A 10,133-nucleotide genomic window follows, 5' to 3' on the forward strand; every position below is an offset into this window, starting at 1 on the left:
AGAAAGCAAGTGTTGCCAAACTTACACCAGATAAAGCAAACTTCAAGATAAAAAAGGCAATGAGAGACAAAGAAGGCAGTATATAATGATAAAAGGGACATTCCATTAAGAGGACATAACACTTATGAATACATATGCACCCAACACAGGAGGACCAAAGTACATAAAGCAACTATTAACAGACCTAAAGGGAGAAATTAACAGGAACACAATAATAGTAGGGGACCTCAATACCCCACTTATCCACTTCAATGGATGCATCATCCAAACAGAAATAGTGGATGAAAAACTAGACCAGATGGACTTAATAGATATATATAGAACACTCCATCCAAAAACAGCAGAATACACATTCCTATCAAGTGCCCATGGACTATTCTCAAAGATAGATCATATTCTGGGAAACAAGGCAAGCCTCAATAAATTTAAGAAGCTTGAAATCATATCAAGCATCTTTTCCAACCTAATGCTATGAAACTAGAAATCAGCTACAAGAAAAATCTGGGAAAATCACAAATATGTGGAGACTAAACAAAATGCTACTGAAAAACCAATGGATCAATGAAGAAATCAAAGGAGAAATCAAGAAAATATCTGGAGACAAATGAAAATGAAAATATATCATACCAACTCTTATGGCATGCAGCAAAAGTGGTCCTAAGAGGGAAATTCATAGCAATAAAAGCCCACCTCTACAAACAAGAAAAATCTCAAATAAGTAATCTTAAACTACACCTAACAGAACTAGAAAAAGAAGAACAAAGTCCAAAGCCAGCAGAAGGAGGAAAACAATAAAAATTAGAGCAGAAATAAATGAAATAGAAACCAAACAACAACAACAACAATAACAACAACAGTAGAAAGGATCAATGAAACTAAGAGCTGGCTCTTTGAGAAGATAAATAAAGTTGACAAATCCTTAGCCAGGCTCTAAGAAAAAAGAGAGAAGGCTCAAATAAATAAAATTAGAAATGAAAGAGGAGAAACTACAATGGATACCACAGAAATACAAAGGATTATAAGAGAATACTATGAAAAACTATATGCCAACAAATTGGACAATCTAGAAGAAATGGATAAATTCTTAGTCTCCTACAACCTCCCAAAACTGAATCAAGAAGAAATAGAGAATCTGAATGGACCAATCACAAGTAAAGAGATTGAAACAGTAATCAAAAACCTCCCAAAAAACAAAAGTTTAGGACCAGACAGCTTCTCTAGAGAATTCTACCAAACATTCAAAGCAGATTTAGCACCTATCCTTCTCAAACTATTCCAAAAAATTGAAGAAGATGGAATACTTCCTGACTCATTCTACAAGGCCAACATCACCCTGATCCCAAAACCAGACAAGGACAACACAAAGAAGGAAAATTGCAGGCCAATATTGCTGATGAACATAGATCCAAAAATCCTCAACAAAATATTGGCAGACTGAATACAGCAATACATTAAAAGGATCATACACCATGACCAAGTGTGATTTATACTGGGGATGCAGCGGTGGTTCAACATCCACAAATCAATCAATGTGATACACCACATTAACAAAATGAGCCATAAAAATCACATGATCATCTCAATAGATGCAGATAAAGCATTTGACAAGATCCAACACCCATTTATGATACCAACTCTCATTAAATGGGTATAGAAGGAAAGGACCTCAACATGATAAAGCCTATATATGACAAACCCACAGCCAACATCATACTCAACAGCGAAAAATGGAAAGCCATCCCTATGAAAAAAGGAACACAAGGGTGTCCACTCTCACTACTCTTATTTATTCAACATGGTACTGGAGGGTTTGGCCAGAGCAATCAGGCAAGACGAAGATGTAAAAGGTAACCAAATTGGCAAAGAGGAAGGGAAACTCTCGCTGTTTGCAGATGACATGATTCTATATAAAGAAAACTCTAAGGAATCCACCAGAAAACTATTAGAAATAATTCACAACTACAGGAAAGTTGCAGGGCACAAAATCAACTTATAAAAATCAGTTGCATTTCTATACTGTAATAACAACTAACAGAAAGAGAACTCAAGAATACAATCTCATTTACAATCACAACAAAAAGAATAAAATATCCAGCAATAAATCTAACCAAAGAGGTGAAAGACCTATACGATGAAAACTATAAGATATTATTGAAAGAAATAAAAAATGACATAAAGAAATGGAAAGATATTCCATGCACATGGATTTGAGGAATAAATATACTTAAAATGTCCATACTACCTAAAGGAATCTACAGATTCAATGCAATCCCAATCAGAATCTCAACGACATTCTTCACAGAAATAGAACAAAGAATCCTAAATATTCATTTGGAACATGAAAAGACCCCACATAGCTAAAGCAATCTTGAGAAAAAAGAACAAAACGGGAGGCATCACAATCCCTGATTTCAAAACGTCCTACAAAGCTACAGTAATCAAAACAGCATGGTACTTGTGCAAAAACAGGTGCACAGATCAATAGAATGGAATTGAAAGTCCAGAAATAAAACCACACATCTATGGACAGCTAATCTTCGACAAAGGAGCTAAGGACATACAATGGAGAAAGGAAGGCCTCTTCAATAAACGATGTTGGGAAAACTGTACAGCCACATGCAAAAGAATGAAAGTAGATCATTATCTTACCCCATACATAAAAATTAACTCAAAATGGATTAAAGACTTGAAGGTAAGAGGTGAAACCATAAAATTCCTAGAAGAAAATATAGGCAGTACGCTCTTTGACATCAGTCTTAACAGCATCTTTTCAAATACCATGTATACTCAGGCAAGAGAAACAAAAGAAAAAATAACCAAATGGGACTATATCAGAATAAAGAGCTTCTGCAAGGCAAAGGCAACCAGGAACAAAACAAAAAGACGACACACCAACTGGGAGAAAATATTTGCAAATCATATATCTGACAAGGGGTTAATCTCCAAAATATATAAAGAACTCATAGAACTTGACAACAAAAAGCAAACAATCTGGGCCAGCCCCAGTGGCCTAGTGGTTAAGTTCAGCATGCTCTGCTTTGGCAGCCTGTGTTTGGTTCCTCAGTGAGGACCTACACCACTCTGTTAATGGCCATGCTGTGCTGGTGGCCCACATACTAAAAGGAAAAAACATAGAAGAAGATTAGCATGGATATTAGCTAAGGGCCAATCTTCCTCAGCTGAAAAAAAAAGAACACAATCAAAAAATGCGCAGAGGATATGAACAGACATTTTCCCAAAGAAGATATATAGATGGCAAACGGGCTCATGAAAAGATGTTCAATATCAGTAATCATTAGGGAAATGCAAATCAAAACTACATGAGATATCACCTTACACCCATCAGAATGGTTATAATTACCAAGACATAAAACAACAAATGTGTGAGAGGATGTGGAGAAGAGAACCCTCATACACTGCCAGTGGGAATGCAAACTGGTGCAGCCACTATGGAAAACAGTATGGAGATTTCTCAAAAAATTTAAAATAGAAATACCATACGACTCAGCCATCCCACAACTGGGTATTTATCCAAAGAACTTGAAATCAACAATTCAAAGATACTATGCACCATGTTCATTGCAGCATTATTCACAATAACCAAGACGTGGAAGCAACCCAAGTGCCCACCAACTGATGAATGGATAAGGAAGATGTGGTATGTATATATACCTGAAACCAGAAAACTCCTAGAATAAAATGGAAAACTCCTTGATATTGATCTTGGTAATGATTTTTTGGCTATGACACCAAAAGCATAAGCAATAAAAGCAAAAATAAATAAGTGAGACTATATCAAACTAAAAAGCTTCCATACAGCAAAAGAAACAATCACCAAAATGAAAGGGGAACCTATGGAATGGGAGAAAATATTTGTAAATCATATACTGGATAAGGGATTAATATCCAAACTATATAAAGAACTGATACAACTCAATAACAACAACAAAATTTGATCAAAAAATGGGCAGAGGAACTGAATAAACATTTTTCCAAAGAAGTCATACAGATGGCCAACAGGTACGTGAAGAGGTGCTCAACTTCACTAATCATAAGGGAAACGAAAATCAAAACCATAATGAGATATCACCTCACACCTTTTAAAATGGCTATCATCAAAAAGACAAAAGATAACGAGTGTTGGCGAGGAAATGGAGAAAAGACCTGTTGTGGAATTGTAGATTGGTACAGCCACTAGGGAAAAACAGCATGGAGGTTTCTGAAAAAATTAAAAACAGAACTACTATATGATCCAGCAATCCCACTTCTGGGAATATATCCAATGGAAATGAAATCAGGATCTGGAAAAAATATCTGCACTCTCATGTTCATTACAGCGTTATTCACAACTGCCAAGATATGGAAACAACCTACGTGTCCATCAATGGATGAATGGGTAAAGAAGATATGGTATATATAAAAAATGGAATATTATTCTGCTGTGAGAAAGAAGGAAATCCTGCCATTTGAGACAACATGGATGGACCTTGAGGGCAGTATGCTAAGTGAAATAAGCCAAACAGAGAAAAACAAATACTGTATGATCTCACTTATATGTGGAATCTAAAAAAGCCAAACTCGTAGAAACTGAGAGTAGTATGGTGGTTGCTAGGGGCTGAGGGGTGGAGGAAATGGGGAGATGTCAGTCAAAGACTATCCAATTATCTAATGTCCCTTTTCCTCTCCAGGATCCTTCTGGATGCCACATTGCATTTAGTTGTTGTGTCTCGATCTCCTCCAATCTATGAGGCTTCCTCAGTCTTATTGTTCACGATCTTGACACTGTTGAAGAGTACTGGTCAGTTATGGTGTAGAATGTGCCCCCGTTTGGGTTTATCTGACGTTTTCTCTTGATTAGATTGAGGTGATGCATTTCTGCTAAGAACAGCACAAAGGAAATGAGCCCTCAGTGCATCATGTCAGGGGGATACGATGTTGCTATGTTTTAACACTGGATCACAGGTTAAGGTGGTGTCTGCTGGGTTCCTCCACTGTAAAGTTACTGTTTTTCCTTTTGCAGTTAATAAATATCCTGAGGGAGCTACTTTGAGGCTATGTAAATAGCCTGTCTCATCTCAAATTTTGCCCACTAATTTTAACATCCATTGGTGGATCACGCCACACTTTTACTGTGATGTTTGTCTAATGGTGATTTTATATTCCCCTTATTAATTATTATTAAACAATTCCCTCGCATATTAATTATTACAAGTAATTGAAATTCTCCGTCCAGAAGAGCTGTCCTTTCTTATCTGTTTGTTTACATGAGTATGAACTCATGTATGTTTATTTTATTCTGTGGGTTATAATCCAGTGCTATCATCATTTGTCTTGTTGATCAAATTCTTCTACCTTTGGCCACGGGGAGCTCTTTCAGGTTGGCTCCTGCGCCTTTCTGACATACTCCTATCCCTTTTTAGGACTTCCTTACTTTCTGGTATCTCAAGATGCTCCAGGCTCTTCTTATATTTTTCCTGCCCAGAGCCAGGAATCAACCACTTCTCCAAGGATACCTGGCTCCTTTTATTTAGAAACGAAGATTTGAACACTAGGTGCACTTATTGTCACTGGACGTCATCGCGTCTAGGCTCTCTCAGAGAACAGAACAGAATATATATGTACACTAGCGCATGCACACACATGTATATTTCTGTATCGACCTGTCTGTATACATATGATATACATAAACACATATTCACACTGATATCTCAGATTCCAACCCAACAGCATGGGGTTCATTTAGCCTCCCCCTTTTCTGATTTGTGACTTCTTTCTCTAACAGGAGAAACCTGGCTCTAAACATCTACAACATATTTACTTATCTGTTCAGCCCTAGTATACACATAAAGTCATCTCAGAATTGCTAACTCAGACTCCTGTGAGAACAAATTTACCAGGAATACAGGATTTGTGTACATTCTTTTTGTCCTGAGCCTACAAGTCAAAATTTGATTTTCCAAAGGTGCTTAAGTGAGTTCTTTTCTTCCCCACCCCCTTCAGTGTGGTTCTGTTATTCATCTGCTTTGGGTTCATTTGTAGCAATTTGTGTTCTATTTAGGGAACACACACCCTGGGTAATTTTTACATACCGCAAAATTAAAATTCACTCTTCAAGGTTTACAGTTCTACAGGTTTTGACAAATGTACAGAGTCATAAATCTACCACCAGAGTCATGAAACAGAACAGTTCCTTCCTCCCCACCCCCAAATTCCCTCATGCTGCCCCCTTGTGATCAGCCCCTCCCTACATTCTCTATTTCTGGCAACCACTGATCTGTTTTCCATCCCTATAGTTTTGCCTTTTCCAGAACGTCATATAAGTGGATTCTTACAAAATGTAGCTTTCAGGATCTGGCTTCTTTCACTTAACAAAATAAATTCACTTTACTCTACAGATCATGACTCACTGTTATCATTATTGATTTTCTTGCCCAAATTCCCCAGTTTGGGCTGTTGAGAGCCATTTCAAGCTGGCTCCTGTGATCTTCGGATGTGACCCCATCATTTTTCGAGCATTTCTTTACTTTCTGGCACCATAAGCTGGTCCTGGCTTATTTTGTACTTGCCCATTCTCAGTCCTGAAATCCCAGCGCATTTTTCCAAGGAGCGTATGCACCTGGTGTATCTACTCCAGAGGGCCAGACAGCCTGTCCTCAGAGAGGGGGGCCTGGGGAGAATCTTGCTCATCCACTGCAGTGCCCAAGAGACAGGAGAGAGGAGAGGCCTTTCCTCCTCAGAAGGCACTGAGGTGGCAGAACAGAGGGGCTACGTGCAGATGTGGTTTTACTATGTAATTCAGGCTGGTGGAGGGCACGTACCAACGTTGACATCATCGTGTATCTTTGGCTTCTCTGGTTTCTGGCAACATCTCCAAACAGCATTGTGCACGGAAGTCTGTCCAAGGGTTTCAAATATGATGCTAAGCCTAGGATGTCCCCCTTCATCGTGGGATGCAGTCTTGCTGCCTTTATACCAACTGTCCTCCGCTTCCAGCCATTGATAATCAGAGTTGTATTCATCAACAAAACCCACCAGTGGCTTTCTCATCCAATTACCTCAGCTGAGGAACCCCTTGATGTCGACTTAAAAACTATGTTTAATATGTGCTTTAACAATGTTTGATTCTTTTGAAACCCCTTGCCAAAGCAGTTTGTATCAGAGGCAGGCTGCGTTAGTTCCCTGGTGTTGCTATGGGAACGGGTGTCTGTGAATTTCAAGTGACACCTAGTTAGCCCCTGGCTGTTAGCAGCTCTTTCTTTTTTGAAAGTGGGACATTTCTTCCTTCAGGTTGTGAACAATTAGCCATGGGGAATTTTACTCAGGAAGGAGATGCCACTATGTGACTGGACTCCTGCTCAGCTGTGGCAGCCTGGAGCAGGTGAGGGGCACCAGTGGGAACTGGCTCAGACTTGCTCTCAGAGAAGGACACACCAGCTGAGGCTGCCCTTCAGCAGCTGAGGCAAACTTCTCTGGTTGAGGCAGGAAAGCCATGCGGAGCCTGCAGGGTGGGTGACTGTTGTGGGGGTGGGGGGAGCTGTAGGTAGGAGGAACCACTTTGGGTGCCACAGTGCCTGCTGGAGTTCTCTTCCTGCCCAGGGGCCAGCACCAAAGACCAGATTCCTGACCCTCCCCCCCTAATTTGTGGGCTGCAGTCCTACCACCTGTCCCCAGGTACTCTCGAAACAAGTGAATTAACATTCACTTCGGATGAGTTACATTTGTTGCCTGAACTGATCCCAGCATGTTCCCATGTTCCAGGTGTCATCCAGAAGCCCTTGCTCTCAAGAAGCTCCCCATGTGGCCAATGCTGGTCCAGAGGAGACTAGGGTGCCTGGGATCCTCAGGCCTCCATAGGCCCCAGCCTGGCCGGCTTCCCTGGCACACTGAGGCTGGACACAGTGAGCCTTGCAGCCACACCTGCAGGCACCAGTCTCCCTTATGGAGTGGGTGAGGAGCATCCAGTGAGTTGAAGAGCAGGGTCAGAGGCTGGGTCAAGGGTGTGCTCCCAAGTTTTCATCCACAGGGCAAGTAGGGACCCAGGGAGGAGGCAGGTGAAGATTACATCTCACAGATGCACCAGGCCTGAAAAGCTGTGAGTGAAGCACGTAGGAGCCAGGGAGGAAGTGGGGAGATGAGTCAGAGAGGCGACTGCACGGAGAGAGCAGCTATCCTGGACCAGGGCCTCAGAGATCAGTGCAGATGCTGGGTTTTGTTCCTTTGGGCTCTTAGAAGAGAGACCACTAAAAGGGTCCAGGAGAGGCTCATCCTCAAACTTTGGGAGGACTTTGGATGCTGACCTGGCCAGAGGGCCCAGGGCTGAGATCCCAGGACTACGTGTAAGTGTCAGTTACCACTCAGAGGGGATTCAGGGACAGTTAGAACAAAGCATCTTCCAGAGCAACAAGGAAGGGCACATGGGTGTTGTCACTCTTGAGAGTCAGAATTAAGTAAACTCATTTTTGTAAACAGCAAAAGGAAGAACAAGAGTAATGACTGTCATCTAAGGCAGTGGTTCTCAACCCTGGCTACACGTCACAACCATCTGGAAAAGTCGAGTCACTTTCTAAACCAAGTAATTTTAACACAATGATTCAATGGCTCTGGGGTACAGCGGGGCTGGACTTTTAAACACTCCCTGAGTGATTCCAGCGGGTGGCCAGAGTAGCAAACTCTCTAGTGAGAGCAGCATCACGGGCCAGGGGGATGTCCCAGCAAAATGTCTAAGCAAAATTGTTAACAGGAGTCCCTGCCACACCCCTCACAGCTGAGAATGGGCAGGGTGGCTTCCCAGCTTTTGGAGGATGAGGGGGCTCTGGACAGCAAAGTCCACCATGACCTCCAAATGAAACCTGTGGGCAGGGGACCCACGAGGGACAAGGAAGCACAGGGGACTCCAGAGAGGGCAGTGAGGATGGAGTTGATGAAGACCTCAGGTGCTGACTAATTGATGACCTTGGTATTTGAGAACAATGGTATTAGACTTTACGGGTGACACCAGTTGGAGGGGAGGGAGTCACCCAGTGGTGGCTGCCAGGAGAGAAAGGGAAGTTAAGGGACATGTCTGTGAGTCCACTCAAAAGTCACCAAAACCTAGGAGGTCATCAGGCCTGACTTCCTTACTTAAGAGACATGGAAAATGAGTCACTGGAAGGTGAGGGGACTCACCATGGTCACACAGCCAGATGGGGGCCTGGAGAGACCAGATGCCCACTCCCTCGTCTCAGTCAGTACTGTCCATTCTAAAAACACTTTCTGAGCACTGGGTAATGACAACATGTGCTAGCCGATGGGGATCTAGCGGAAACCCCTGTCCCCAAGGAGGTCACTATCAACTCACACATCCTACAGTGGTTTCCTATTGTGCTGTAACAAATTACCACACTTAGTGGCTTAACACAACACAGATTTATGATCTTACAATTCTGTGGTTCAGAAGCCTGCCATGGGTCTCACTGGGCTCAAATCAAGGTGCCGGCAGGGCTGTGCTCCTTTCTGAAAGCTCCAGGGGAGAATCCATTTCCTTGCCTTTTCCAGCTGCTAGAGGCCACCCACACTCCTGGCTTATGGCTCTCCTTCTCCGTCTTGAAAGCTAGCAGCGTCAGGCGGAGTTCTCCCACTGCCTCACTCTGACCTCCTCTTCTGCCTCCCTCCTCCCCTTAAGGACCCTAATGATTGCACTGAACCCAAACAGACGACCCAGGATAATTTCCCTATCTTAAGGTCAGCTGATGAACAACCTTAATTCCCCTTTGCCATGTAACAACACATTCACAGGTTCCAGGGACCAGGACATGGACATCTTTGGGGGATCAATATTCTGCCTGCCACACTTCCCTTGAGAATTTGTGACAAGCTGTTGTGGTGAGAGAAGGGCTGGGAATCTGAAAGGTCAGGACGGCAGAATTAGGTGTCAGAAGAAGAAAACGGCATCTGGTGATTATCCCAGGATGGAAACTTTACAATAAACACAGAGGCCAGAGAAGGGAAGTTGGCGACATAAAGGATTTGTGTACACCTCTCTCACCTAATTACATACAGGTGTGTTTCCCAGAAAGTGGAAATGTTATGCAGGGTCAGGGAGGCCAAGCTCTCTCCCAGGGCCAGAGGCATCGTGTCTGGAATGAGCCAGAAGT

Source organism: Equus asinus, chromosome 2, assembly GCF_041296235.1.
Source record: "Equus asinus isolate D_3611 breed Donkey chromosome 2, EquAss-T2T_v2, whole genome shotgun sequence".
In the NCBI taxonomy this organism is placed as follows: domain Eukaryota; kingdom Metazoa; phylum Chordata; class Mammalia; order Perissodactyla; family Equidae; genus Equus; species Equus asinus.